The sequence below is a fragment of the Prinia subflava genome, chromosome 6 (assembly GCF_021018805.1).
Source record: "Prinia subflava isolate CZ2003 ecotype Zambia chromosome 6, Cam_Psub_1.2, whole genome shotgun sequence".
NCBI classification, from domain to species: domain Eukaryota; kingdom Metazoa; phylum Chordata; class Aves; order Passeriformes; family Cisticolidae; genus Prinia; species Prinia subflava.
The window spans coordinates 10,533,211-10,557,681 of record NC_086252.1 but is presented as its reverse complement, the minus strand read 5'-3'; the positions used below and the strand labels follow the sequence as shown (position 1 = coordinate 10,557,681).

The following is a 24,471-nucleotide window of genomic DNA, read 5'->3' as shown; positions in this document are numbered from 1 at the left end:
TGTTAAGGATGCACACATTTTTCTTTTAGATTCTTATATTACTGAATTGAACTAATTATTTCTAAAGATGTTCCTTTGTTAAACCGGATGATTCACACCAGCACTACCTCAAGTCTGGCCTGGCAGAGCCAGAGTCCTTTCCTATCCTATCCTAGTCCTGTCTGAAGTCCAGGGCATACCCCATGGTTATCCACCCCAAAAGCCTCCTGAAGTTACACGGTTTTTTGATTGGTAACGTGTAAAGGATTACTTCTGTTTGTTTAGCAACCAAAAGAAAGTTGTTACCTGTAAGAGCCAAAATCCATGTAAGCATTAAAGTGAAGTCATGGTGCAAGAGAAAACGCGAGTAAACTTTTCTAGGTATGATAAATGTTCATTCTAATGCAGGTACTGTAGCAAACAAAGACATGTAGACCTCTCAAACGACCTAAGACCAATGCACAGCTGAGTGCATTACACTACTCCAATTTTTTGGTATGTGATGCTGAATCTTTTCTGAACTTTTCCTATTATTCTGTTATTTACTCATGAGGTTCATGTCTCAGTGACAGAATTTATAATTTCATATCTCCTCCAATATCTTTTTCCCTCTTTAGTATTTATTTTTTGGGGAAAAATAATCCCTCCCTCATTTCTTTTTTGCTGTATGTCTTACCAAATCCATCACTAGAATACAAACCATAGTAGTCCAAAGTCAGTAGCTCACATGACGTTCTAGGGACAGTTATGAAGTGATTATGAGGTAGTATTCCACACCGTCGCACCAGATCCTTCTGTATGATGATTTGAATAATTTTTTTGAAGCAGCTCCCTTATCTCTCAGAATTTTAGCACAGGAAATAAAATACAGCTCTGATTATGACATTGGTTATTAGACATTTATCAAAATGCCACTGTTGATCACCAGACATGACTGATTTGTATTGCTGTTTACTCTAGAAATAGATCAACCGAGTGGAAAAAAAATATTAAGTTTTCTTTTTCCACCAGAGTTTATTCAGAGGGAATTGCACTCAGTATTAAATCGAGCATATGGGGTTTGTCAGCTTTTCTGAGTAAAATTCAAGTAATGCAAAATCTCATTAAAAGAAAAATCAAGAGCTCTAATAAAACGAAATACTAATGCTACACAGCAACTTTCCAGAAACTCACCCAGCCAAGGTGTACCAATAAATAGATCTCTGCTAGTGGATTCTCCTCCCCTCCAGCTGTTACCCACTCTAACACGTATCTATTCATTTTAAAGCCAGAAGAGGCCATTAGCAGGCCTGCCAGCACTCTGCTAACACTTCCTGCTAACAAATGAGTCTCATTTGTAGTTTGAGTTAGGTTAGAAGCTTCCCAGTCAGTCTGTCCTGATACATTGAAAAGTCTGCTTGTATCTAGAATCCCTGTAGTTGTACATTGTATCTTGCATTTAGGCTTCTTCTCAGTAGTTTTAACCTTACATTTTAGTTCTAGGACTGCACATCAGTGTTTGAGGAAAAGAAAGTAGGACTTTCTGTAACACAGGTTCAGAAACCCAAACCAAAAATTATTAGATCAGGCATTTACCATGAAAAGAGCAGAGCAGTGTGTTTTCCTGTGAAGCCCGTGGAGCAACTTTCTGTGCTGCAGGGAAGCTGGAGCAGCAGAGCAGGGCAGCCAGCCCTGCAAGAGGGCTGAGACCTTGAGAAAACACAAATGTATGCAGCAAACCCAGACTGACTTTTCAAGCTTCAAAAAGAATATATTACCACACTTTTAGAACAGTTTCGTTTGGGTTTCCCCCCTCTCCTCTCACAGGGTACTTCCTTGCTGAGTAGCACTGCAGAGTACATGCTCGTATTTTGGTCTGAGGAAGGGAATATATACATATTAATATATATATATATACAGATTTCACACATTGATTTTCTGTCTCCCCTTGCAACAACCCAATTTCAGGTGAGGGGGCAAAAGTTTGACATAGAAGTAGTTTGTTTAGCCGAATTATTAAAATCAAACAAAAAAGAACACCAACAAAAAAACCCCAACCAAAACTCAAAGCTACTCAGTAATTCCCCACACAGATTTAGTTGTTACAGTGCCTCTGACTGTAACCAGAAGTAAGAGTCTTGTGAGTATTCCATGGAGAACTGGAACAGTAATACTGAAAAATATTTTAACTGGTAGAAATGAATGTAGAAACTTGGTAGTTGAAGGTGCACACAAATCTTGTTACATAAGTGGGAGAAAAATGTCACTACTTGTTGCCAAAATGAAGTTTTGTATCCCTCCGGCAAATTCAGCTTTTTATGGTTGAAGAGCCTAACTTAATTTTCTTGCTTTTGAAATATTGATGTCTCATGAAAAAGCCAAGGTAGTGGCTTTAAACGTCAACTTCCTCCTTTTATTTTAAATCATCTTGTCCAAGATTTAATCAGAACTTAAGGCAGTTTGTGGCACATGTTTCACACATATTTTCTGTCCTGTTCTTTAAAGCATTTTTTCTAGTTTCTGTCCCTGCCTTTCATTCATTCTGGGAGCCTGAAACAAAGTCAGAAATGCCATTTCTTCTGTGACAATTACCAACAGGTATTGTTCAGTTTGCTAGAGAAATTCAGTGGCAGAATTAACCTCGGGGAGAGAGTGGCTAACAGGACACAGCTGCTGCCAATGCAGACTTGCCAAGCTGAAGGATTTTACCCATTCCACTTCCTCAGGAGTGGAAGAGCTTTGCTACAGGAAGCTTCCTCACAAGTACACTGAGAGCAGCTCTGAGGTGAAATTCCAGGAATCATACAGAAATCATAATTTCCTACCCTGTGTCTTAAATATGACCTGCTGACAGTTGTTTTTTCTGCTCTGAATTTTCTGATGTATTTTCTGTCTAATCGTCTCTGGTTAGTTGTGTTGTACAGATTTGCTTGTACTTTCACTGCCTGGCAGTTTGAGCTGTGCTCATCCCCAGACACTGAGATTGGTGCTGAAGCAGCAGAGACTTTGCTGATGGCAAGGACAGAGGGGAATTGTTTAAGCCTCAGGGGGAACCTGAACAAGCAGGTTGTGATTCTGGGATTAAAGCTTGCGCTTGGAAATAGGAAGTGATGTCCTCTGGGGGATTTCACTGCCTCAGGATACTTGGTTTGTTTGCAGTGAATTTAAGGCCCAAGTCTATTTAACTCCATGGCCATATATATATAAAAATGCTACTTTTAGTGGAGACTATATATGCCTTTTTTTCATCTTCCTGCCAAACCGGGTGCTCTCCCTTAAGCCTTCACTTGGCAGGTTTCTTTAATTAGCTCTAATTGGTTTCAACTGTGTGAATTCCAATGGTAAATCAAAGTAGATCTGACTAGTTTTGCATGAACCAGTAAGGATGATTTGAAAGTTACTTTAGTTGTAAGATGGGGAAGAAAAGGGAAATCCATCTGAGCTTTTTGTTTTGTTTCTAGAAACCATTCTTACCCTTCTTCTCTTATAATATGTAGATTCATCTCTGTTCAGACGGTGTCTAAACATGTATGAGCATTTGTGCAGATTTTGAAGCAAAAGTATCAAAATCAATGATACCATCTGTATAATTTTAAATGTGGTATCAGTGTAAATACCAAGGGGAAGTCAGTTCAAACAGAAATCTAGGAATTTTTTATTTATTATTTTTTAACATGCCAAAACAAGATACAGGTTTTAAAGGTCTTTGTTTTAGAAGTTTTTGAATTGGTCTCTTTGTGGGGAAGGGCTGGGCTTTTTTGTTTTGTTTTTAAACATGGGCTGACAATTTTAGAAATAATATAAACCCTTCTTCATTGGCTCTAGACTTAAGGGTACATAAACATTAAAGGACATAAGCAGAAGGGTGTGATGCTGCAGCAGCAACTGAAGTCTTTGGTGCACTCAAAGGTTTGTCTGCAATTTGGGAAACAGCCAGTATGACCTTTGGATAATTTTGCAAAGCTAGCAAACACTGGTATGCTTATCCACAGGAAAACTTGCTGGCAAAGTTGGCTTTGTTAAAAGACTCTCCCTTTGTGTTGTTATTATTTGTTTTAAACATAACTGTCTAGTACTGCTCTCTAAAGCAGTCAAAAGCGCTTTCATTTGATCTGAGACAGGCGGCATTTGCTGGTTGCAGGTCTGGGATAAAATTCTACGTGGAAGATTATCAAGTGTGTCACAGCCTTCTTCCTCTCTTGCAGGCTCAGGTTTATTTATTTTTCTCCCTTCCTGCCTGCCTGCTGAAAGCACCTGTTTGCTTGTGGCATCTTGTCTGTAGGCAGTGGTTGCAAGGAGATAACATCTTAATCCCAAAGGATGTGGTGGGTGGGAAAGACCAGTCAGCTGCTTCCTGCAGCACGAGTGGGGTGAGATTGCAGAGCACAAAGAACTTCTGGTCATGCTCACACAAGACCTCTGTATCAATAAATATGGATATTATCTGCTGGAGCCAGGCAGGGTTCGAAACATTAAACAAAGCTGTGCTAGCTGGCTGGGTGGGGTAGAAATTCCTCTAAAGGCTTTCACTTGTAAAAGCAAACGACTGATTCCAGAACTGACCCACCTGACCAAAGAGAAAATATTGGCTTTAATGTAATCTCTTTACAAGCTGAGGAATTTGTTTTACACCCTCTTCTCAAACAGAATGGAAAAAATTAATGAGACTGGCCCTGGCATTATTTGAAGAAATCAATGAGGAGCTTAAAATAAGAAAACAAAGGTCAGCATCTTTTTATTGTCAGACCCTGTCAAATTTTAACCACTAATTGCATTGGCATTTTTTATATATGACCTATACCTAGCTGAGTAGTGGAAGCATAGCTCTTCTAAAGCTAGATTTTAGTAGGCAGCTGGGGTGAAGTTCCCCTCTGTCATTCCCATGTCATTCACCTCTGTTACACATGGAAGTGGAAATGACAGATTTTGAACTCCTGCAATTCTGCCATTATCAGCAGGAAGAATCAGGAAGCCAAGATATCCTTTAGCTGCTGGCTGCCTGTTTGGGGCACCTCAGCATTGCTCATCTCTGAAATTTTGGCAGTGGAAAGGAAAGCCAATATGAGCTTGAATGAACAGGCAGGGATGTCATACCGCCTCAACCCATCTTTAGCACCAAAACCCATCTTTAGATCCAAAACCTCAGAGACACCTGCAGAGAACACGTGGGACAAGAACATGCACTGGCAGGGAAAACAAAGGTATTGTTTGCACAAATAAAGCAAGTTATGAAATGGGTGTCTTGTTTGCTTTGCTTGAAATACACTGCACCAGTAACAAAATCTAAAATCAAGAGAAAGACTCTCAAATTCATCAAAGGCTGGCCCACAGTTTAGGAAAGAATTAACTTAAGGTCAGCTGTGTTTATCCTTCCGTGCCTGGTAATTCAGAACTGGGAACTGAAGGGAGCCATAGGATGCTGGTCTTTAGGGCACTATTAAAACTACATGACCTTTGATTTGAAATGCCGATACGCACCTGAAGTTTGAGCATTTCCCCTCATCAATTACATTTGCATTTTTTACACCTGTATTTCATGATTTCTAGAGAAAATAAATAAGGGGACAGCAGGAAGAGTGTGAATGACAGTAGGAAACACCTCAATTTCCAAACCTTTAAGTACAAACATTTGACAATACTTTTAGGTGTTGCACTTTTATTTTCTACATTGCTGCCCCAAGATCCTTTGCGCAGTTGGATGATAATTTTTGGTTTTAATGATGCAAGAAGGAGTGTGAATTTAAGCATAAAGGGCTATGAAGAAGGGAGTAAACTTTAGCTGATACACAACAAGATGAATCATGGGGACACCTAAATATGGTCTAAATGACAAGATATGTAAAAAACAGAGATGAGTATCAGTGGAATTACAGGGAGAGGCAGACCATGGGGATGTTGCACAGTAGAACTGGGAAGAGAACAGGGAAGTGGAGAGGCCTCTTACAGAGCTGTTTCTGAGCTCCATGACTTAGCAACCTCACTTGACACCTCCTCCTGTAAGCCAGCAGTAACTCCTCTGGGAGCAAGCACAGCAGCAACAGAGGAGACTCTCACGGAGTGATGAACACTTCCTGCTGCTGCTTAGAAAGGAAAAGAAGTTTTGAAGCATTTTCTCAAGCCTGGGACTAAGGAGACTGCACATGACAGAGGGGATGTGGTCATGTGTCCTTGCTGACCCATCAGGTGATGGATTTGCTACGTGTTAGAGCATTGAGAGCTCTGAGCAGACTCAAGGGTGGCAATGCCAATAAGCAAACAGGGAGAAAACAAAGCATTTCTGCAATGGCTGGGCTGGACTAACTTTGCTGAGGTGTTGGACTGACATCCAGTTTGTCCATCCATGGATATGTCATGCAAGAAAATGAACTCACAAGCTCTGGGAAAGAAAATCACTCTGAGACAAAGTCAGTGCCAGATTTGTCAGCACTGAAATTGAAAAGAAAAACAAAAAGAAAATGTTACATTTGAAAATATTTGATTTCATGCACACTGTTAGTGCCTTTCCATTCCTCTTGGATAATCTTGCCTTGTATTTCTTACCCCTCTCTTCATAAAACAGATAAAAATCATTCCCATATACAAAGGGTAAATTCTTAATGATCTTCTCTAGTAGCTCTAATGAAATTATTGTGCACTTCTCCAAGAAACACACAAGTACATGCCTTTTCTTGGTTAAGGAGAGCATCCCAAGAATGTTCAAAATGTTGAACAGCAAATGCAGTTTGTTCTTTATAACAGATTTACATTATTGAATGTATACCAAAATGCACCACAAGCATACTGTGAGTAATTTGAGGCAAAAGTTAATAGAAAAAACTCCCAAATACTACTGCCTTTTGGACAGATAGGGGCAACATTAAAGGACTTGTGAGTGAACTGAAACTTATTTCTTCATTTAATTGTGGTGCCATCTCTCAACAGCGATGTCTGCTCATGGAAATGAGCAGGTTCCAACAGGTGACTTTCTTTAAACATATGAAGAGTGTATCTGTATGATTTTTGAGGAGTTTTTCTCTCTTGCTGAGGTTTGTTAATTATTTCTCAGAAGAAAAAAAAGTGAAGCACTGTGAAGGTTCTTCACCCTGTTCATCCATTAGAGTGAGTGCGTGGTGGCTCTCACTGAAAGCAATGTCACAGCAGCTTTTGGCTGTCAGGCCACTTACCTACTTACCTACACCCAGTACCTTAGAACAGTCCAGAGGATCCTAACCTTACTTTGAACAATATTTATTTCAGAGAATCACCATTCTCTATTTCTTGCGTGCAGTTTAGTACAAATCTTTACAGCTGGGCAGACATCATAATTTCATTTACATTTTCAAATTTTTTTTTTTTGTTAATTGTTAGATGTATGAGAGAAATCCACTGGATTAATTGCAAGTGCAATCTGAAGTTTGAAAGCCTGTAATCTGTCAGATTTCTAGTTTGCTAAAATTCTGAGAATGAGTCTCCAAAGCATGACATAATATCCTTTGGCAAATCAATACACAGAATGGAAAAAAGGAATTGGTATACTGGAGCTTCAAGACATTGCGCTTCTAAAAGACAAACAGGAGCTAAAACTAAAATCAATACTTACTAATGGTTTGCAATGAAGCTTGAAATGAGAATATTTTAGTTAAGCCAGGTACTTGAAAAGAGAGTGCTTGGGGCTCTCCAGCTCACATGTAGCTGAGTTGGGCTGGCTCATTGCAAAATTCTAGGAAATTCTCAACCCAAAACCACCTCACAGAGTTTTACTTAGATTTATCTCAGGTGACAGAAAAGTATTGAGTTTGGACAGTGTGATTCTGGGATAACATTATTTATATTACAGGATGTGTCAAATTCATAGCGTAAGAATGACAAGAGTTTGTTCCTGTTTTTCCAAGGGACTTTGGTTTTTTTTTAAGGTAATGTGCTCTTCTTACCCTCAGAGAAATTTACAAATTTTGGCCCCATTATCTCAGAAGATATTAACAGTATCACAGCTATCACTAATTAAACAAAAAAATAGACTGAGCATGCGGCTTCTAAAAACAGTGAATCAAAATGAACTGCCGTGCCTGAAAGTCCTGCAGGCACCCCCTTCTTGAGAGCAGCATGCACACATTACAGATCAGATCAGGACACTTACACGATGTTGGGTGCCAGCTCCATCATTCAGGACAGCAGTGTCTGATTCTTGTCATTTCTCTCTTTCTCCTCTTCCTCATTAATGAGAGGAAGAGACTGCGTGGCCTTTAGTCATTTCCCTAAACAGGAAGAGTTGCTGTCTATGCAGCTTCTTTTTTAAACTATTGTATTTTTAAGGAGCTGTTTGAAGAGGGTTTTGTTATTTATTATTGTATTGAAATTGAACCTTGAGCTAGTAAAAACAATATTATGGTAGAGCTCTAGTTATAAACCAGAGCTGCTGTTTTCACAAGAGGACACTTCACATCGCTGCACAAAACCTTTGACTGTTGAGCACTGAGAGGTTTGCAGTGTACAAGCCCCAGTTATTGTGAACAGCCAAGCAGCAATAGACAGTTTTTCAGAGGTTATTGCTGGTAGTTTAATTGTAATCTTCAACATAAAAGAAGTGATTTTTTTTAGGGGAGGGTGGGGTGGATCAATATTACTGCAACACTTTCCATTTTTTAATGCCACTTGTGCTGTACTGCAAAACAGCACAGAAACTGCATTCCTTTCAAAATCAGGGATCTCCTGAGGCCAGAGTCACTCTGTTTTAATATAACCTGATCAGCAACCATTGAGAAAGCTGAGTGAGGAGGAAAGAACAGAACTTCAAGAGTTTGGTAGAGGCAGATGGAATTGCCCTCCAAACATCGCACCCTGACAGTTGTGACTTCATGACATATCCAGAGCTTTCTGTCTTGTTATGGCTCATGTTTAGCCTTTTAGCTGGAACCACCAGTGAAGTCACCCAGCCAGTTGTGGATTATGGGCTATAATGCTGTCTAAAGACAACACACAACCCTGCTCTCTTGCCCTCAGAAAATCTGCTTTTCTGAAGTGTGACAGATACAGTGAGAATTACCACAGAAAGCTTTTCAGAGGTGATAGAACCACAGAATTGTCAGGGTTGGAAGAGGCCTTTGAGATCATCCAGTTCAACCATCAACCTTGTGCTAGCACTAACCATGAGGTGACTCAGTCTTTATAAGGCAGTTTGTATTTTCAAGAATCTGAAAAAGCGACCTTTTATTTCCTAACATGACTTAAGTGTATGGTCTCACCTGGGCAGAGGCCCCAAAGGGGCATTCTGGTTTCCATTTGTAGGAAACAGGCCAGCAGTTTTGTTTCTTCTGGGGGCAATATTTCCATGTCCTTTTCTGGCAGTCTGTTTTTTAAAGTAACATAGTCAGTCAGTCAGTCTCACCTGAGTGCCTGGCAAGATCGTGGAGCAGATTCTTGCAGGAACTGTGCTAAGGCATATGGAAAATAAGGAGGGGAGTGATGACAGCCTGAGGGCATGGCTTCACTAAGGGCAAGTCATGCCTGATGAATGTGGAGGCCTGCTGGGATGGAGTTACAGATGGTGATGGATAAGAGAAGAGAACTGACATCATCTGCCTGGAGCTGTGCAAAGCAGCTGACACTGTCCCTCATGACATCCCTGTCACTAAAGTGGGAAGACACGGATTTGGCAGATGGATACTTGGTGGGTAATGGATTGGTTACATGGTCACACTCAGAGTCAACAGCTCCATGTCCAGGTGGAGACCAGAGATGAGTGATGCTCCTCAGGGGCTGATGTTGGGATTGGCACTTTTTAACATCAGTGACACAAACAGTGGGATCGAGTGCACCCTCAGCAAGTTTGCCAATAACACCGAGCTGTGTGGTGGCTTCACACTTTGGAGGGAAGGGATCCATCCATAGGGACCTGGACAGGCTGGAGAGCTTGGCCCATGTCAACTTCATGAGGCTCAACAAGGCCAAGTGCAAGGTTGTTTGAAGGATTTTGAAGGACAGGAACCACAGTAGCTAAACTAGTGCTGATTGATACTCTGTGGCAACAGTTGCCAAGGTGGAATTGTAACTGAATAGCAACAGGTACAGAGGGATGGATAAGAAAAATCTGTTGCTGATAAGGGCTCAAATAATGAGACTTCAGGTAACTCTTTCTCCTCACTGCCCAGTCACTCTTCTCACTGCAGGGCCTTGAAGTCCCTCACCACTGACTGCTGTCACACAGTGTCTCTCTCAGCCTGCCAAGCCCTGGTGACACAGAGGACATGCTATATATATGCATTTGGTCCTGAGATACTGGTGAGGAATAATCTTCCCAGAATTAAGTTTTATCCTTCGATTACCATGCAGGAAGAGAGGGCCCGAGAACACTTTCCTGTTTGACATTTGCACAGTGAACCCACACCAGAGCAGACTTTCACTGCACCACTGAGGTTAAAGCCATAATGAAAACAACTTCTCAAAGAACTTTCTTTGCTTTAGCTTGACCTTATTTTCAGGGGATTAAAATTTTGCAATAATATTTTTCTGGTCTTGAACACTCTTCTGTTTTTGGAGAAAAAAATTGTGTTGTTAAGTTCAGAAAGGAGGCAATTTTTTTCCCTTTAGTTTCACTTTGTCACGTTCTAGGAGGAGCAAAACCACACACCAGAAGTCTCCCACAAAAAAAAAAAAAAAGCTGTCAGATAGAGGTTTTTTAGAAAACTTATTTCCACACTGAAAAATATATATTTAAAAAGTGATGTACACCATTTTGATACCTATAGCTCTACTACTTTTTTGAGATGTTTGAAGCTAACATTTAGTATAATTTAGTCTTAAGTACTGCAAACGCATCCACAGACTACTGGGGAGGAATGATTTCTGAAATACCTAAAAAGCAAGTGAGCCATCTGTGAGTGACAAGGTTTTAATCTTTACCCACACACTCCAAACATGCACATTATCTTTGGCAGAAAGACAAAGCTGTTCGGAAAAATTGACTCTGGTATTCAGTAGGGAACAGGGAGTCCTGTGGAGACAATGGGATGTAAGACTTTCCTCCCTCCACCCCCCATTGTGCTTGTGGCTGGTGAAGTTCCAAGAGACGTGGAAAAAAGATTTATAAAGGTATCTATTATCCCAAAACAACCATTTTCAGCAGTAACCTAATGAACCCAAAGGAAGTCCACTTGGTTTAATTTTTTCCCTGAAAATGATCATAAAGCTAGTTTATAAAGGAATATGGTACTTACCCTTTATTGGGCTCTGATTCGAGAGTTTAAAGCATTTTGTTGGCTTTACACAGGCAAGTAAGTATTTACCTCAGTTGCTTAGTAGCTCCTTTCAAATCAATAGGAATGTAAATGCGCTATGAGGCACAAGCTTTCCTCCTGCTTTGGAATCATGTCCTTTGCATGTCACAGTCATTACTAAAAAATATGGTTGTGACTGTACACTAAATTTGTTATAGAAGGTAGAACATGCCATGACATCAGGCTGGTGTGAGGTGGGGTAGGAGAAGGGGATGATAAATATTTTCAGCTGTGGGACTACTAAGCATTTAGATATTTAGCAAATTCTGCCATTTGCAGAAAAATCCTAGATTCTAGAATCCAAGCATTTTGAAAGGCATTTTATTTCTTTAGGTACACTGCATACACATCACAAAAAACCAAACCAAAACAACACTCTGATTTCTGCCAGGTGACACCATAACAACCACTATAACATAATAAATCTGCTTTTTAAAAGAAAGGCTTCATACTCAGTTCAGTACAGACCAAGATGACAGTGTTTACTTCTCTATTTGATAGCAACATTTACGACCCTCTTGTATGCAGAGAAATATTATCCCAAATATTACATAGCTGAAAGAAAAATGTATTATATCAAGAAGCTGATACAAAATCTATGAAAATCAATATGCTTGCTTCAGTCAGCTCTGAAATAAACTTCAATGTTAGTTCTGTTTCTTAAGGTCCAGTTTCAATAGAGATTTTTTTGGATGAGAATGGCAGAGAAAAATATAAGAGATAAGCCTAATATCTACAGTGAAGTAGTAAAGCTCAGCTATCATTAAGTCATGGCTTGCTTTCTTTCACACAGAAATCTTTGCACAGGAAGAAAGCTTCCCTTCCCTCTCATTCCTTCATGAAAACTGTATTCGTTTTTAGTTTCTTGAAGCCCTCACAGAAAATTTCTGATTTTGTTGTAAGTAGCAAGGTGTTTGTGTTTGATTGCTTCCAACTGCCAGAAGCTGTCACAGAAAAGTCTGCAGCACTGCTGTTGCAGAAATTATGTACTGTCTGCCTTGCTGCATTGTCCCTTTGTTTTACCTTCTTTTGCTTATGTTCATATGATATAATCCTACATATATCACATGTTCACATATCTCTCCCTCTATCTAGTCTGTATCTGTGTATCCATCTTCACAGATATGCCCAAATCTAAAAAACATTTCATGCAGGGATGGAATCAGGGTGAGTGGTCTTGCAGAGGAAAAATTTTGCTATTAATGAAATAAAATATTTATTGAGGTCAGAGGTGGAAGTTACTAAATTAAGGCAGCACAGTGGGAATAGAAAACTCCCTGTGTCCTGAGGATGGGTTTGTAGCTGAAGCAGGGGAAGATACGTTCAGAGTGCAGTTAGCTCAGCCAAACCTAATTAGATACACAGCACTCAGCCTGTTCATAGACTCTGTCTCCAATGATTGACCCTCTCTTGTGGTCAGTTTGTTTATTATTAGAAGGTTGGGGGTTTACCAGATGAATTTAATGATCAATAAGTTGAAAATAAATGACAAGCTCATGATTTACCTGGTATAAATCTGGAAAACAGATGCATTGTGCTTTGTATTGTCAAGTATAAACGACCATGTTCTTTCCAGAGTGTGATACCTGTTGTGGGAATAACTGGTTTGTTTTAGGATTCCTCATGTCAGATAAAATTAATGATGATATTTTCTTCTATCTCCTTATTCAGAACATTTATTTGTACCATCAAGTCTAAGCTTAGAGTTTTCCAGGTGAATTTTTGGTCACAGAATGAAATACAGCCACAAGAAAAACCCTTTCAGGCAGTAAAGCTGCATTTTTAATCCCAGCAGTGATCTGTCATTCTCTGTTAAAGAGAAGATGCTGGATGTATTTTTAGACCAGCTTAATTCTGCTATCTGCATGAGGTTTCTCCTTGCAGAAACAGGGTAGTGCTTGGCTGTGGAGAGGTGACACCTCGTCTGTGCTTGCTTTTTTTGTGAGAGAGGATGGTTTAAGGTTAAGCCAGTAATTATGCCAAAGCTATATGGATTGAAATGGACTTGGAACAGCATTGCAGGGCACACCTGCAAAGTCCTTCATCTCAGGAGTCAGCCAGAGATTTGCTCCTCTTGAGCTATAGTTTTTCTTCTATTATCCCTTCTGGTTACTGAAGACTTATTCATGTGCAGGTTTACTGGAGGTGAAGCGTGAAAGTGGGCTAATTTAACTCTCCCCTCAGTCCTGCCTCTTGCTGTTTTCCTCAGTTAGCAACCAGTGATAAGAAATCGGAGAAGGGTATGGGAGTGCATACCAATAGAGATAACGGTGAACAAATTGCTGAGGAGGTGGTAAGCCTCTTTTATGCAGATGGAATTATAATAGTGATTTTTCTTGGCCAAGACAAGTCAGATACAGTCATAAAAAGCCATGAGTTTTGAAATTCTGCTAATCTAATTGCTCTTTTGAGCCCCATCTGTTTGTACTGATGGGTACACTTCTAAAAGTCAGAATACAAGAAAGGCACGAAGTGAACAACTAATGTTCCTAACCAGATGCTCTGCCTTGCCCTTAATTCTCTCCCGAGAGGAAAGGGATAACTGACCTGCTACTTCACATCTGAACTAGAGCTGGGTTCTGATTAATTTGTGGTACAGCTCTAGAGAAAGGCTTGGTGGGGGTGGGCGGTGTGAGTGTGGTAGTGTGTTAACTACAAACCTCAGTTTTGGGATGCAGTTCAAATGTAGCTGAGGACTGGACAGCAGGAGTCCTCAAAGTGAAAAATACAATTAAGATGTAAAGCATGGGTCTGCTTCATAGAGGGTTTTAAAATGTAGTTCAAGATCATCTCAGGGTAATTAAAATCAAAGGGTCAGAGTGAGTTTCAGACAAAATTAAAGAGGTAGAAAATGTTCATAATTATATGTTTAGTGCTTTAATAAAAGAAAGCAAAAGGTTTGACCTGAAATGGAAAATGGAAATTAATCTGCAATATACAAGTGTCACTTGAGTCAGGTGCCTAAAGGAACTGGCAAGGTCAAAAAGCTTTCTGCTCCCATCTTCCCCTTTGCAAAGGTGGATGGCCGATGCACTGAAGTATTTTAGGGAAAATTCAAAAGCCACTGCTGGCCTGGAATAGTGCCTGAAAGGAAGTGTTTGAGAACCTTAAAGTGTCTCTTCTGACATACTTAAACAATTTCCAAGGGACACAGGTTATGAGAGATTTTTTTTATCTTCAGTTTCAGCAATTTCCAGGCTGTATAATACTGTCCCTGAAGCTCTTGGAAAGCAGTTCTAACTATTTGTCATTCATAAACCCCTCATCCCAAATCCAGGCTTTGAGTAGATTAAGATTCAAGATCTAGATTTCTCTCACTGGTACAACTCTGGGGAAAAGTCTAGGAAGTTCCTTTAGCAATAGAGAATTACCTCAGCAATGGCAAACTCTCTAGCAGTCTTAAAATTCAAGTGTGACATACACTGAGAACCCCATGAATATCTACTGGTGTGAGATGATCCAGCCAGTTATAATTCTATGCTTTCCAGGAATCTTCAGGTCCTAGATAGAATCTTTTTTGAGAGAATGAATGCTTTAGCATATTGGTCCCATTCTCAGTAAAAGCCTTCAGACTCCTCACGTGCAGTTATTGCAGATTCATGCAGCTGTAAGAGGGTTTTCATGCAGGATTGGCTTTTATCTGGAAATCTGTTATGTTTTCCTGCAGCTTACATGCAAGAAGTTGATGTTTTTCCTCTATGTGTCATATTTATTATGTGCATAGAAAGGGCTGCCCTTGCAGAGTCATAGCTTTGAGCAGACAGGCTCTTCAACCTGCATAAAACCTCAGAGATGTTGTCTTTTCACCCTAACCAGAATAGAAAACTGAGCCTTAACTGACAGGACATAAAGGAAAACTATTCTTCTAGAGCTCCCTTTCAATGATGTCTAAAGGATCATATTCTGAACATTAACTTGATGTTTCAATTTAACATTAACTGTATTATAAATGATGACATAAAAAAGAATGGCACACTGTCATTCCTGGTGCTACTCAAACCCTATGCAGAGGGACTAAAAGTGACCTAAAACCAGTGATGAGAATTGCAAAACCTAGAAGCCATTTAATATATCTGGTATTCAAAAAAAAATTACTGTCTTTGGTTTTTGGTGGTTTTCCTGTATGGACCTAAAAGCCCACTGAGTGTTTCAGTTAGACACAATTAATTAGCAATATAATTTCTACTGGTCTTAGGAACAAGGGTTGTAAATGAATGCAAATAATTAAATTATGCTAGCAAGAACTAAGACAAGCATAGCAATGACTAAGCTTGGAACTTGAAATTAGAAGCACAATAAAATCCAGTAAGATAGACACCAGAGGAGATGCACAACTGGAAACACAATGTAGAGTTTTTGACAGTCAGTTTCACCCTGGTTCTTCCCCAGTAAATCATAATTTCCTTTAGAAGGAAGGAGTACAGCTCATGGCTTTACTTTGAAAGAATTTAATAGCCAGTACTTCTTTAACACTTGGAATGAGATTTTAGTGTTGAAATGGGAGCTTAATAGAATTAGTTAGAGGGAATAATGAGACTATACCAAATGATGTGAGAGAAGATAATAATCAGAAATACTAAAAAAACCCCAAAACAACCAACCCAACACAGGCCCCCTCTCCCTCCCCAACACCACACCCCCCTCAAATATGTCTCTTGGACCAAGTAAGAAATCATAAGGGCAATGGATATAAGAACAAGTTTGATAGAGTGAAAGGTTAAGCAGTATTTAAAACTTAAGAAATCTGAACAGGCAAGACACTCCTTAAAATGTATCAGCATTGGTTGTTTTGTAATATTCATTCAGTCCCAAATAACTTCAGAATTCCTCCCCCCTTCCACTGAGCACTCCTTTATTCTTTCAAAACGTTCATTTCCTTTAGGCCTATCCAGGAGCAACCATCACCTGCCTAGAGAATAATCAGATTATGCTAATGGTGCTCCAGAAGCCCAGCTAAAGTTTTAACCTGCTGTGATGTAAAACACCCTTTGTTTTCGAGCAATTCCATGCAGAGTCTGATGCTGTTTTCACACAGCTTGTCATGCAACCTGATGCTGCATCTGCATATGCAACCTGCCGGTCTGACTGAATTGCATAACTCAGCTTACCTGCAGTTTATCCAAGATCAGACCTTACATGAAATCAAACACTGCATTTTGTGGAAGTGCATTTGTGAAGACTATCACTTCTGCTCCCTGAACCTTTTCACGCCAAAAATTGTTTTTGGGGGACACTGTGATATTGCCACCCCTACATTTGGTATCTGACTTGAGGTGGCAACTTTTACCCTTGCTTGATTTTAGCTACAGATCTTGCATCGCTGGCAAGTTACATTTTTAATTACAGAACACATTTCTTAATCTAACAACAACAAAAAATCACTTTTATGCACACTTAAAAAACATTCCTTTCCTCATCAGAATGTAACCAATTTATAATAATCCTTTTTAAATGCAGGTTTTTGATGAATCCATTAGGACAACTATGTAACCTTCTCCTCTACCACTTTCACATTACTGCTAATGTGTTTAATGCCTAAATCAACCCTAGAGAACAGTTCAAGAGGAAGTGATGTGATTTGCTTGTTTCTTTTGGAGCTGCTTCTGAGCACACGCCATTACCACTCTATACATGAATGATGTGAAACCAGTCACAGTGTGTCATTAAAGGCTGGTGCTGAACACACTGACAGCATATTTCTCTCATTCATTACTGCTCCAACACAATACAGCTGATCCAGCCATATTCTTCTCTTATTCCATACATGCCTACTCTTTTTTTTTTTTTAATTTAATTTTTTTTTTTTTTCCATCATCCAGCACGTCTTTGCTTCTCAAGCTCCCTATTTGCAAAGTAAATGGCACATGCTGGGAGCCAGCCTTGTGCTGTTCATCCAGCTGCTGAGTGCATTTAGTGTGCAACATGCTCTCACCTCAGAAAGCTCTGCTTAGAGCTTTAACACTCAACCCTCCCAAGTGAAGATGTTGCAAAACTTACAGCACTTTTGAATTAATACAAGAGATGGTCCCATATGCCATTATTACATCTGGTAGCAGGCTTCCCACTTGTGAAGCAATTCCCTGGAAGAGTATTTTATGCCCATGACAAATTTTAATCTAAAAGTATGAGCCTGTATTTTCATGTTTGTTGCTTCTCTTTACAAACTGAACGATTACTTTTCTCTCTCTGCTCTCCCTGATATTTCACAATCTGTGGGACAGGACAAGCTAAATGATTTCTTGTAACTCCTGGTTTATGAAGTAAGCCAATTTTTAATTGTTTGGTTTACACCTACATCGTTAGAGTTAAGCAAAGTTTTGGAGCAAACTCAAAAACTCGTTCTGCATCTGCAACTTTCTTAAGAATTCTGTAGAAGTTTATTATGTTTCACCATTTCATTGTCTGATAACATACTGTCTGCTCAGCAAGGACAACAGAAAGAAATTAGATATCCCACTATACTTACTGCCTGTTCTGGAGATGACTGGACTCTGTCTTCACAGGGACGGAAAAAAGACTAGAGATTTTACTCTAATAAATGCAAAGCACTCCCTAAGCCTCTCCATCCACAAAAGTGCCACAGAAGACTATTGGGACAACATTTTATGGAGAAGGAGGTCTAAAACACGTGGTGGATGTTTACATGCTACTGCTACCAGGAACTGACCATGAGACAGGGCACTTTTGGGAAAAAGCTTATCACGAAAACTACGTAAAATTCCTGCCTCTGACTGCCGGTAGTGGCTTAGTGGATTCCCCTGAGATGATTTACAAAGGGCACCAAATTGTGCACAGGACAAGGTTATGTAATTGTGAGGCAATTTCTAAGCTACAGAAATAAGATTATAGTAGTAATAAATTATTTCCGTTTTTTTCCCCTCTCATCAGACAATGGAATATCAACTATCAAAGAATCACGAGAGTTAATTTCTTTCCTGTTGCTTTTACGTCAGTCTTGACAGGAACTAATTATAGGTAGTTTGCTCAGACATGATACTAATATTCTTTGTGTATCTGCTGGAAAAACTGCACATTTAACTAAATAGAATTAGTATTATAAATGTAATAGAATTAGTGTGATGAACATATCTGAGGTACTAAATATCCATCAGATATCTGTCTGTCTAAATAAGCTGCTTCAACACTGCAAGCCAAGTTCAGACACATGGATTTTGCTGTGTTAAATATACACATTATTCAAACCAGGGCAACTGATCTGTAGATTAGAATCATTTGTACAGGAAACTGAGACAAATTAAATGCTCCCCATTACAAACCCATATTTGATGCTAAGTATTTAATCATTCAGCTGGGGTAGAGTTACATACTTATTCAGATAAAATGCTAGAAATCTGATGCAACTGTTTGTGAAGACTTATTACATTTCTCCTGGGAAAAGCATTAATTTTCAAGACCTAATTGAGATGGTCGAAGTTACCTTTCATTTTTGCAATAATGTGTTCTCTGTATAATATAATGCTTTGCCATGAACATCTTATTTCATTACAAGAAATCGTATTATGTGTGGAAAGATTTTTAAACTGTGTGAAAAACAATATGGACATACCTGCATAGGGAATATTTTAGTACTCTGAGAAGTAAAAAATCATCATGATTACAGAGCAGTTGTGGAACTGCTCAAAGATTATCAAAGTAGATTTCTAGAACAGAAAACAATAACTAGTAGCTTACTAATAATTCATATTTAAATATGAACTATCTACTAGATGCTGGACTTTCATTACAGAGTAAAGGCTAATACAGTCCAGGCTTGTAGACCTGTGAGTTTTCTATCTAAATAATTCTCAGAATTCTTGCAAGATAGTCAGAAACCTTTTATTTCTTGCACAAAGAACAAACAAACAAACCCAAACAAAAAACTCCGCACACCCATCAAGTTTGGAAACAGAATGTTTTGAGTACAACTGTCAAACTCACAAGACTTCAAACACAATCTTATTGCAAGAATTGAGTGATTGAACTAAGAAATAGTTAAGGGATATGAATTCAGATGTCTGCTATAAATGAAATGTAATTTTATTTTTAGGTGATGCAATAAGCAGAAAGAATAACACTGCTACTGGAGATACAGGAGGCTTTAATTTATGTACAAGCCCTGAGTTAAGGAGTGACACACATTTTAATGCAGATAGATGTAAAAGAGTTAGATAGGACCAATGAATAGATATTTGCTGATAAGAAAGAAACAGATGTGAGTTCGGGGCAAGTAAAAATAGACACAACTTCTGTTAAAGAGACTCCTAAAGTGCCAAGTAATTTGGGAAAACATCGCTATGTAATGAGGGTGGATTCCAGCAGAGAAATGCCCAAATTGCCTCCCGCATAATAAACATAAGCAGTGGCCTGATTTTATATGTTTTTAGATCTCCCTTGATACAACCCTTTTCCTGAAATACACCAGACTCGAGACACAAATATATTTCAGAATGCTCAGGAAGAAAAACAGGAGCTGTGCAGGGAATCCTTTACAGCAAAAGCAAAGCTTTTACTTAAGGCCTGAATAATGAGGACACACAGCACTTAATTTTTGCTGTAATCCCAATCGTTTCAATGCCTCGACTTGTTCAGTCTTTCCCTTCATTGCTGTCACTCACTTGCCCTTGTAACTCACCTTGCATTTAGCAGCTGAGTTCTGTGAAGGCTGTTTAACAAAACCTCATATACCCTAAAAGCACAGTCCTGGAAATAATTTTTTAACTATCTGGAGGATGGTCAGAGAACCTCCAGTTTCTGCATGCTCTCAGACAAGAAGTAGTGAGAGAATTACTTTATTTTCATAAAGGTAAGATGTGGAACAATTAGGATTTGACATGTAATGTGTCACCGAAAGAATAAGAGCTCCAAACAGAGCTATCCATTAAGGAAATTAATACCAAAGCAAACTTTGTTGCAATCATTTCAGATTTGCTCAGGAAGGAAGGGGAGTGATGGCTAGGATCTGCCATGGGACATCCTTTCTTGGAGAATGGAGGGTTCTCATCTGTTTTTGGAATGCTTTTAAAAACCCTAAGGGTCTTTAGTGATCAGTAAAATCCAAACTTAGATTTTGTATATTAAGCAGGTAAGCTTAGGCCAAGCAGAGTGGGAGAGCTAGCAGCAGACAGCACCATGAGGCTTATTCTGTGCCATTATTAAACCAATGCCTGTGCTGGCTGTAGAGATTTGAACTACCAGCTTGAGGTTTCATTTCTTGGAATCAAGATCAAAGCCCTGATTATATAGTGGAATTAACAATTTAATGTCTCTTTTTTTTTTCTTTTTCTTTTTTTTTTTTTTTTACAAGAGGGGGCGTGTTACTGTTTGTGCTGTTCATCCTGCCAAAATGCAGTTGGGGCTGTTGAACACTCCCTATCCAGAGCAATCTGGTTTTGTTGCTGCCTGTTTTATTGGAAAGAACATCGTGCTGCAGGGCACGCATTTAATAGTTAATATACTTATTATCAAGGGGAGCTTTTGCCATCTTCTGCATTTCACAACCAGGTAGCCTGGTGTTGAAGGATCACAAAATTGTGTTCTCTGTTTTTTCACGTGGATGCCCAGCAGGTGAAGAAGTGAGATTGAGCAAGATCCCAAGCTGTTAGGACAGTCTCCCACCAAGGTCACTGTCAATGGCCACCTAAAGCACACAGTGGCTTTAACTCACTCACACAGTCTGAATAAAATCCAGACTATTTTCTGAGGGCACAGTCATCTCCACAGAGCCTGTCCCTGGAGCTGCTTCACTCAGCAGCATTGCATATGAATTTGGCTGATTAACATTGAAGGAAGGTAAGTGAGGAACTGACTGCATATATAGGAGTCAAAGCAGAGTGCTGATGCCCAGCAGGAGCAGCACCACACTGAAATCTGGGGCTTCAGCAGATTCTCAGGGAGAGGAAGATGCCACCTCCTTTCATCCAGCAGCTCTCTGGTTTGAGCTGACTGACAGTCTGTAGCTGTCCCTGTAACAGTCAATTTTTTGGCAGAGAAGCTGCCAATGTGCAAGGCTATTGAAGGTTTGGAGGAAATGTATTTTCTGAATTGTGTAGGTGTTAATTCCAATACATTTGCCTCTCTCTCAAGACCAGACACACTTCCCCACTGTAGTGCAAAGCCTATTTCACTCCTATTCAGAAAGCAGCAACACGAATATCAAAGTTCCATGCTACCAATGTATTTGAAACCTAGGCTTTTGTGAGCAAGGAAACAACTCACATAAATGTCTGTTTTTCTGTCTGGCATTCCCCTGAGCATTTACCTATTACAGCCACTTACCTATTTTACCAAGAGTTAAAGGGTGATGGTAGATGACAAATATTCGGTAACCAAGGATGCATCTCTTTTGCTTTACCTAGAACTCTGAGGGCATCCAGCATCCAGTTCCCAGTGAGTCTGGAAGTCAACAGGAACTCAAGAGCTGAGCTGAGCTTCTCTTTTGGCAAGAAAAGCACCACCTGGTGAACCACTTTGAAAGGCTGCAAGAAGTAAACTGGCTTGCAAACACGTAGTGAAGCCCTTTGTTCTCACAAAGAATAAGGTGGGGACACTTCCCTGCAGTGACACCAATCAGAGGGGGCCTGAGGATGGCATGAGGGGCAGGATAAAAGGAAGGGATGGTGTTCATGGTACAATGCCCAGCTCCGTGTACTTCCTAGCCAGGTTCTTAGGTACTGAAAAATTATTTGTGTGAAGGTCACCCATTCTTCTGTGCTTAAATGAAGTTTTTGGTAAAGTGTGAGTCATTCACAGAAGAATTAAACCATCAGAGCTGCAGTTTTGTGCCAAGAAATCATAGTATGGTTACTCTGGGCCCAAGTCCAAAGTGAAAGTAGTTTGTAAAGCCTAGTTCTTGTATAGTTTAAGAATTTTTAGGCTCTCTTCTATCCTTAAAATCTACACCCATGCATGCACACAGTTTAAGCATTATCTGGCTCTTTACACACTCTTTAATCAGCTGAATTAAAAGCTGCAAACTGCATGTGTTCATAAGAAGTTTATGGAGGTCACTATATTTAGTGGCACTGTGTATTACCTTAACTTGTCCTTTTCTGAAGGAATGTATTCCTGACAATGTTTCCAACTTTTGCGTTAGGAAAAAAGGGGCAAGGGAAACAAACGTGATCCTAAATTGGTAATGCCTCCTCTTTAAGATGAGGCAGTGTGATGATTTGCTGCCTTATCTACACTATACACTGGAACACAGTGCAGAGATCCTGAGGGCAGAACTGGAGCTGAAGGCAGAGCAGCTGAGCAAATGTGGCTCTGTAGGACTGGTCAGAGTAGCTGCTCCTCCCTGCCTTTGGTTGTGGCTGGATGTAGGGAACAGAGAGGACAGTGTGGGCAATAGATTTGAGTTGTGGCTATTCTTCTTAAAGACTGGGAAAAGTTGGGTAATTTCTGGTAAAAAGTGTGAGTATCTTCCAGTGGAAAAGACATTTTCTTCCACTCACTTAAAGACCTTTGATTATCCCCTCAGCTGTTTCCCCAAGTTTATGATTTTCATCTTTATTTTATGGAGTATGTATTTTTTTATATTAAGCCCCTATATCTGCCAATGAGAAGGCCTTGCCTGTCACGCTGAACCAGCTAGAGCTAAATCAGTGTCATGGTCCCAGAAAGGCAGTTTCAGAGGCAGCAGAGGTGCCTTTTTGGAGCACAGAAAATTATACTGACATTTCTGCAGAAATGCAACTTCTTTAGGCTCTTAATCTCCCTCTAGCATGTCCAAAACAGAAAGAAGATAGAATAAGTACTAGCTCTGCTGCAGACTGGATGAGCTCTAGGAAGCTTGTCTGCAGTTTCCAAAGCTCTCCTGTGCTTTTGGAAAGGACTGTTTTGGAAAAAGCTTCAAAGAAATAGAATCAGCTTTTAAAGCTGGTGTTCAGTTTATATGTTTTAGACTTTCACTGCTACAGACTAGAATTATTTTGATAAAAGCAGTCTCCTGATTAGCCTTTGCTGTTCCCTTTAGCTCCTAAGTTGAACTCTGCTGAAGTGCTGAATCTTTGCCGTATGGGCCTCCAAAGCCCTTTGTACCTTTCAGGGGATCCAAAAGCACACGTTTGGGATTATAAGCAAGAAACAAAGAATGAAGGAAAGCCAGGAAGTCATCAATCTAGGAAAAAAGTAGAAGTTTTAACTATGGCTCCTCCCAACAACTGATTAAAGGCTAACACAGTGGCTTGGCTGGAGAGACTGCTTCCATCCTGAGCCCCAAGGTAAGCAAGCATTGTAAATGCTCTGGGGGAGTGGCAGCAGAAAAAAGGTGGAAAATTTCTCTTAGCATGGACTTTTTTGAGATGGGCCCAACCAAAATCTGAGTAACTCTTCAGCTGTGAGATATGTTGATCTTAGCTATGGACTGGAGCTCCACAGCTCATGACCATTGTTAGGTGAGAGTTTTATGTGGAATGTTCAAACATAAAACCTGAGGTAATATGGCATATGGATGTGTTTGCCAGACAGCAAACAAGTGATGGCCACACACAAACATGCACATGATTTCTTTTGATGCAGGGAGCTTTACCATTCAAAACAGTTGCCCCAGATGATGGGTTGAAGATAAGCATTCAGCTTGGAACTGGGCACCATTAACCGTGTGGAAAGTACCTGCGAGTTGGACCCAAATGCTCTATTGAAAGTACGGAGGTGTTGCATTAAATCTCTGCATCAGTGATCATCTGTGGGAAAACTACCAGCTTATAGTGATGTTGAACTGAAACAAAGTAAAGCAAGAACACAGAAATAGCTTCGCTAACATTCAGTGGTTGTCACGTGTACCAGCATCATCTGGATTTAACAACAACAGATTTGCAGGATCTTTAAAAGAAATCCAAACAAACAAAACTGAAACACAACCGAAACTAAAATCCCAACTCAAAACCTCCAAACCACACCCCCAAAATTACAACGAATAAAACTATTTTCATTGGACAGTCTAGAAGAAGAAGCTGTGAGTGGCTATATTGCCAGGTTTACTCAATATATATAATGTATAATTATTAAGTGACATATATATGAACTCATTTACAAGAAGCTATTAGCAGAGCTAAGGATAGAATACTTTGAATTATGATGCTAAGAGTCCAAGCTAACTGTAGGTCCATATAAAGCTACTGAAAACCTGCAGCTAATTACAGGCCATAAATGAAGCTGAGAGCAAGCCAGCACCACTAAGGCAAAAAAAAAAAAAAAAAAAAAAAAAAAGGAAATCAACCCCGTAAAACACCACCATAGAATAACTAGGAATGGCAGAATAAGT

The 24,471-nt window shown here is 39.6% G+C and overlaps 1 protein-coding gene across 3 annotated transcripts in view; it reads right to left on the bottom strand.

The window, feature by feature from the left end:
* SLC39A10 (solute carrier family 39 member 10) overlaps window positions 1-24,471 on the bottom strand; it is a 110,807-nt gene that overhangs the window by 37,030 nt on the left and 49,306 nt on the right. Inside the window, exon 1 of one of the 3 annotated variants that reach the window (XM_063400199.1) lies at window positions 17,677-17,856. The exons of the other annotated variants lie outside the window; for them this stretch is intronic. The gene's annotated coding sequence lies outside the window, so the exon portion shown is untranslated. Of the gene's footprint in view, window positions 1-17,676; window positions 17,857-24,471 lie in introns of those variants that run through there. 3 annotated transcript variants of the gene reach the window in all.